We start from the raw sequence: 6,000 nt of genomic DNA, 5'->3' as shown, positions 1-6,000 counted from the left end.
CCACTTCCCTAATTATCTCCACTTTCCTGCAGATGCCAGGAGAGAATACACTGCATGGAAAATATGTTTAAGGGCCTAAATCCAAAGGGTCCCTCTCTTACCAATCACAGAATGGTTTCTGTCATCTCTAAGTGGGACAGATGCTTTATTCTTGGCTACCACATCAGTCAGAGGTGTCATCAGAGTGTATCCAGGACCTTGAGGCCCAGGTTATCAGGACTAGAAGGATCACCTTGGAGTAATAAAATATAGTTAGTTGCACATTAACAGTGTCAGGCTGTAGAAGGAGACGTTGTTTGCCCCAAGGTCTAAGTGTCTTCTTCTAGCTTCTAAGATGCTCAGGGATTGAAGGAAACTTATAGACACAAGACTGGTTGGCAAGGATGATTCAAGAAGCCATCAATAATCTCTGCTTTCCTGTTCCACTGGACCTTAGACTCCCATGGCCTGGGAACATCTGGGTCGCTGGGCAGGACCAGCAATTGTGGGTCCCCTTAACTCAGAGCAAAGCCAAGGGTGGGTGACCCCACTCCTGCTGGGGCCTGACCAGAGGCTGTGAATGCTTCAGCTCTTGACAGGCATTTTGATTACCTGAGAGGGGAAATTTGCACGATGGACTCTTCAAAAGGCTTGAAACATCTGGTGAGAATGTGCTTCTCCATTCAGTGAATTGGAGCATGACACTTGAGCACGTGGCTTAGACAATGCCCATGAAAGAGACACTTTGTCTTATAACTATAGAAACAGAACATTTGGGAGCAAGAAGTGACTTCTGAAATCAGTCAGACAGACTCTACAATTTTGCAGATAAGTTCACAGAACCAGAAAAAAACTTTATAGATCTGTCTGTAGTTGCACAGCTAGCTCAAGTTCTATTACACACAGTGTGCTGTTTCTACCAGCATAAGGGAGTGACAGCTGGGCTATGTGACAGCAGCTGCTGACACCCATCTGCAGTGACCACCTGAACCAGTCCACTGGCCCACCTTGTGCCCATGTCCAGGGTGGCCTAAATTTCCTAGGTTTTCAAACATGTTTCAGTTCTGCCCTTTATTAGGTCTGTATGTGTGAATTGTTTAAAGGATATACAGTCAATTCTCATTAGAGGCATTTCCACCCTAATAAAGTCATTGAATGAACCACTTCTGAACATCATCACTCCAGGGGAAATAGAGGGCTTGGTTTCTTTGAGCCTTTGGCTGCAGCACTTTCATCAGCTGATCAATATAGAACTTTGTTTTATGTGTGTTTCTGTTGAAAGACACCTCAGTGAACATCTAGTGTTGATTTATTACTGGCAAATTCAGGGCATACACCGCCCTGTAACTCAGGCCCGAATGGAGCCCATCTGCTACACGTAATTTCTCTGTCATTGTAGCCTTACTGTGATTAGGGATGCCAGGCAGGACTTTAGCACTGTGCTTGGGGCCATTTTTAAACAGTGAAACTGGAATAGGGAAGAAGCAATCTGACTCCATATTAGATCTGTTCTGTTGCCTGTGCTTCATCACCCTGGCTTTACACCTTTTGTCAAAGAATGTTGCCTGTAGACTGAAATATACAGGACAGGATATTTTCAAGGCTCTGATCATTAAGAGTCCATCCACATAGAGATATAAAGTTGCAGAACAGAGAATAACATTTATTTTATTGGAGGTTTATAAGAACATGGTGACCTGACCCACGTGGACAGCTGCAAGAGCAAAGGATGTTGACACCAAGAAGTTTGCAACAACCAACCACACCCCTTCCTCTGAAACACTTTGAGGGGTTTGGAGCTTTATGGGGCACAAGCCACCTGTCTCCTTGCATGGCTCTGCAGTAAACCTCTCTCTGCTTCAAACTCTGACATTTTGGTGTGTTTGGCCTCACTGTGCATCGGTCACATGAACTTGCATTCGATAATAAAAAGACCAACTAAAAGCACAAGATGCAAAAAATGTGGCACTAAGTAGACAATAGAAAGGACAGGTTTACAGTTTGAGCTGAAATAGGAAGGCAGAGGCCATTTTGTTTCACGTAGCGGAGAAGGTGTGCCTTGCTAACTCACATTTCCTATGGCTCTCCACACATCTGTGAGTGGTTGTGAAAGTGCCTTTAGTACTGAGTTTTGGATGACAAATGAATTTTAGAGAATAGTTGAATTTGCAAATATGAAATCTGTTAATGATAAGGATGAATTGTATGTGCCTAATGTTTATTGGTACTATAGGAGCTTTCGCTTTTTAAAAATTATTTTTTCATAACAAAAAGACTCTCTAGATTGATTCTATTGCTAATTAATGAAGTAGAACAGGCATATGGTCATCAATAAAAATTAACTGGCCATAAATGCCAAGATAAACCAAGTGTTTATTTTGTGCCTGATACATAGCATAGAGGGAATAAAGTCCAGCACACAACGTCTGTCCTTCGGGAGTTCATTCTCTATTTAGGGAAGCACGTGCCGGCCATGTGACAGATGCTAGGGTAGGAGAAAGTTGATTTATTCAGTAGGAACAAAGAAAGGTGTCCAAACCTGGGGAAGATCGCCCCCGAGCTGAGTCGGGAAAGACATGGATGCACTAGGAGTGGAAGTGGTGGAAGCTTCAATACCAGGGATGCCTCCAGCTACTCAGAACCATTCTTCCACAGTGATGCTTGCCTGGAAGGTGGGGCAGGTCTGGGAAAGAATTCTGTACAATTCTAAACTTGCATGGTTGCACAGGAAACACCAGGAGTTATTATTTAAACAGCTTTTGAGGACTAGGTGTAGGTGACACAATCTGTTTTGAATTCCAAACAGGTCCCTCTGATTGCTTGTTGAAAAAAGGATTCTAAGTAGAAGAGAATAAAGATGAAGGAAAGCCTCCTAAATTAAGAGGCTCTCATTTCACTAGTTTGTATTGTAGTTCACTTCTGTGATCCTCATTCATTTTGTCATTCAATTAACACTCATTTTTTGAGGATGTCAGTAAAGTCCCAGTCTCTGGATATTCAGCAACAAAACAGCTAGCATGCACTGTCTTGAAGGAGCTTATATTCCAAAGATGGGGATGGTAAAACCAGGAAGTGCTGACTTAGTGTCCATGTGTGATGTCCTGAGCCTTTCATGTAGCATCTTGGAAGAACTTTTCAGATGAAGATGTGAGGATTCCAACTTCACTGGTGGGAGACCTGTGGTGCAGGGAGGCCAAGGTGGTAAAGCTGGACTTAGAACCTGTGACTTCACCCCAAAGCCCAAGTTATGCCTCTCGGGTACCACTGGCTCTGGAGGGCTTGTGGAAAGACTGGCAGGCAAAGTCTAGCTGGTGGCTGCATCCAGGGAGCTGCAGAATAAGATGGGGAAGCAGGAATCTGCATTGAAGGTGCCTCAGCCCTGCTGGCTGCCCCAGTAGCCCCACTGCATCTAGAGATTCTAGGTGGTGAGTGCTCCATGCCCCCCTCCCAGGGGGAAGGGGGGTGGGGAGAGGCTAGAGTTTTGGGTCTGTGGAGGGAGGGTCCGGGTGTTAAGCGCCCAGGTCGTTCTAATATAAAGATAGGATCAAGGAATCAAATCTGCAGGATTTCCCAACCCAATGCCTGCAGCCAGTTCAGAGTGGGCAGCCAGCCAGACACTTGCACCCACATAGTCATTACAAACTGAAGTGACATGGCTGGATGTTTGTCACCATTCTCTAGATTTGATGGTGCCCCAGGGTTTGCAAATGCAGTTTCCATGAAAAAGAGGGAAGTTGCACCTTTTGACGGCCACAAAGCCTTCACTGTCTCAGGCCTCTTCTCAGCCCTACCACCCAGCTATCTCTGCACCCCCTCCCTTCTTCCTTCCTGCCAGCTTTGTGTGGGCTCCATAGATCACTAACGCACGTTGAAAAATCTGCCCAAAGCGTCTGTGAGGAAAAATCACCCACCAATGTAGATTTCCATGGAAACCAAAAGCAAAATTCAACAGGAAGGAAAGGATACAGAAATGAGACCCTGCTGCCTAGTGTTCACCAGCCTCACTGGGTCTCATGATGGCCCCTCCCCTATTTCGTTTAGATTACACTCCATCCACATTTTTAGATCACAGTTTTGTTTTTGTTTTTTTTTTTCTTTTTTCCTGGTGGGATTCTAGGAGTTCAATTTACTCAGTCTTATAAAGTATGATTTATTTTAGAGTGCTTATCTTTGTGAAGAGCTATTATATGGAAAGTGGTGGCCATTTTCTCATTATTACTAAGGAAAGACAAGAAAAGGAAATTTTATCCCAGTAGAAGGAATATAGATAACCTTTAAGGAAGAACTTTTCACCGATTTTTTTTTTTTTTTCCCACTGTATAGCAAGGGGGTCAGGTTATCCTTACATGTATACATTACAATTACATTTTTTCCCCCACCCTTTGTTCTGTTGCAACATGAGTATCTTTTCACTGATTATAAGAGATTCCAAGAGATTATCAGGATAACTGAGAATGTTGCTTCTGGAAACTCTTAATTGTGAAAAAGCATTAGTAGGCTAAGGGCTATCATAACAAAATATCACTGACTAGGGACCTTGAAGAGCAGACTTTTAAATTCCTGCAGTTCTAAGGGCTGGATTTCTGAGATCAAGGTGTCAGTAGGCTGGGTTTTTTCTGAGGCGTCTGTCCTTGACTGGCAGACAGCCACCTTCTCCTGGGTTCTCACGTGGTCTTTTCTCCATGCATGTATATACTGTGCCCAAATTGCCTCTTTTTATAAGGACACCAGCCCACCCTAAATGCCTCACTTTTAACTTAATTACCTCTTTAAAGGCCCCAACTCCAAATACAGTCACATTCTGAGGTCCTGAGGGTTAAGTATTCAACATATGAATTTCAGGGAACACAGTTCAGCCCATAACATAGATTCTGTTTAGAGAGCATGATTTGGAATGGAGCACTTGAGAGGTGGAGGAGCTCGTCCTTAGAAATCTGGTCTCAGAGCTGGATTGCACAGGCAGATTCCCTGAGGTCCAGGGCAAGTAACTCAACTCAGCCCACCCAATGGGGAGGGGCGAGGGAGAACTCTGCAGATACCTTCCAGCTCTGCGTGCTTTAGACTGTGTGGACTCTCCAGGAAAACCTGCTCATGTCAATGCAAGGTGAATGCTGCTCTCTGCCTTTGTAAGAGCTCATGCAGCCATCTCAGAACAAGGAGGGTAGCATGAGGCCCTGTGACTCTTGTTTTTGTTTTTTTTTTCTCTTTTTTTTTCCTTCAGGCTGCATCCTTGGCATGCAGAAGTTCCCAGGCCAGGGTTTGAACCGTGCCACAGCAACAACCCCAGCCACTGCAGTGACAATGCTGAATCCTCAACCGGCTCTGTCACGAGAGAACTCCAATGTAGATTTTGGCTCTGCACAGGATGTGCTTCTAAATCAGGTCTGGAACATCCTCTCCTAAATCCTGCTGACTGTGATCTGATAAATGCGATTTCTCAGGGCTCCCTGCTAGACCCCATCCTTTAGGGGATTTGGGGTGATATAGGAGAAGACCTGGGCTTCCTGTCTGGGACCAGCTACAAAAGCCCACACTCACTGAGAAATAAGAATGGTAGTTCTCTAACACCAATATGCAAAAAGCCACTGCTGAGCTCACTGCAAATGCAGTCCTGTTCGAGGGCTTTTGGTGCAATCTGGGTTGTGCTCAGGACCATATTTCTGACAAACACCCCGGGTTGAATCAGACCAGATTATCCTGTGACCACACTTGGACGAACAGTGGTTATGATCCTCATTACTCAGAGTGTGGTCCACAGTCTAGCATCACCTGGAAGATGTGGGAAATTCAGAATCTCAGCTCCATCCCACATTGACTGAATGAGAGTCTGAATCCTCATTCAAGTGTGAGAAGCTCTGTTTTAACAGGATTGTGTCCATGAGATCTTACATGTTCCTTGCCATCCCCTGATTGTGATATTGTCTAAATCATTACTTAACATGATAAGTCAAAGATGCCCAAATGTTTCAGAAATCATGATTAGCCACCTTGAGAAAGTTACTGTCAAGACCTGTGAAGGGT

This window comes from Sus scrofa, chromosome 1, assembly GCF_054392235.1.
Source record: "Sus scrofa isolate SSC_HxYL_T2T_F1_AM1 chromosome 1, Sscrofa_HxYL_maternal_Yorkshire_Landrace_v2.0, whole genome shotgun sequence".
NCBI lineage: Eukaryota > Metazoa > Chordata > Mammalia > Artiodactyla > Suidae > Sus > Sus scrofa.
Note: the sequence above shows the minus strand (reverse complement) of the source record.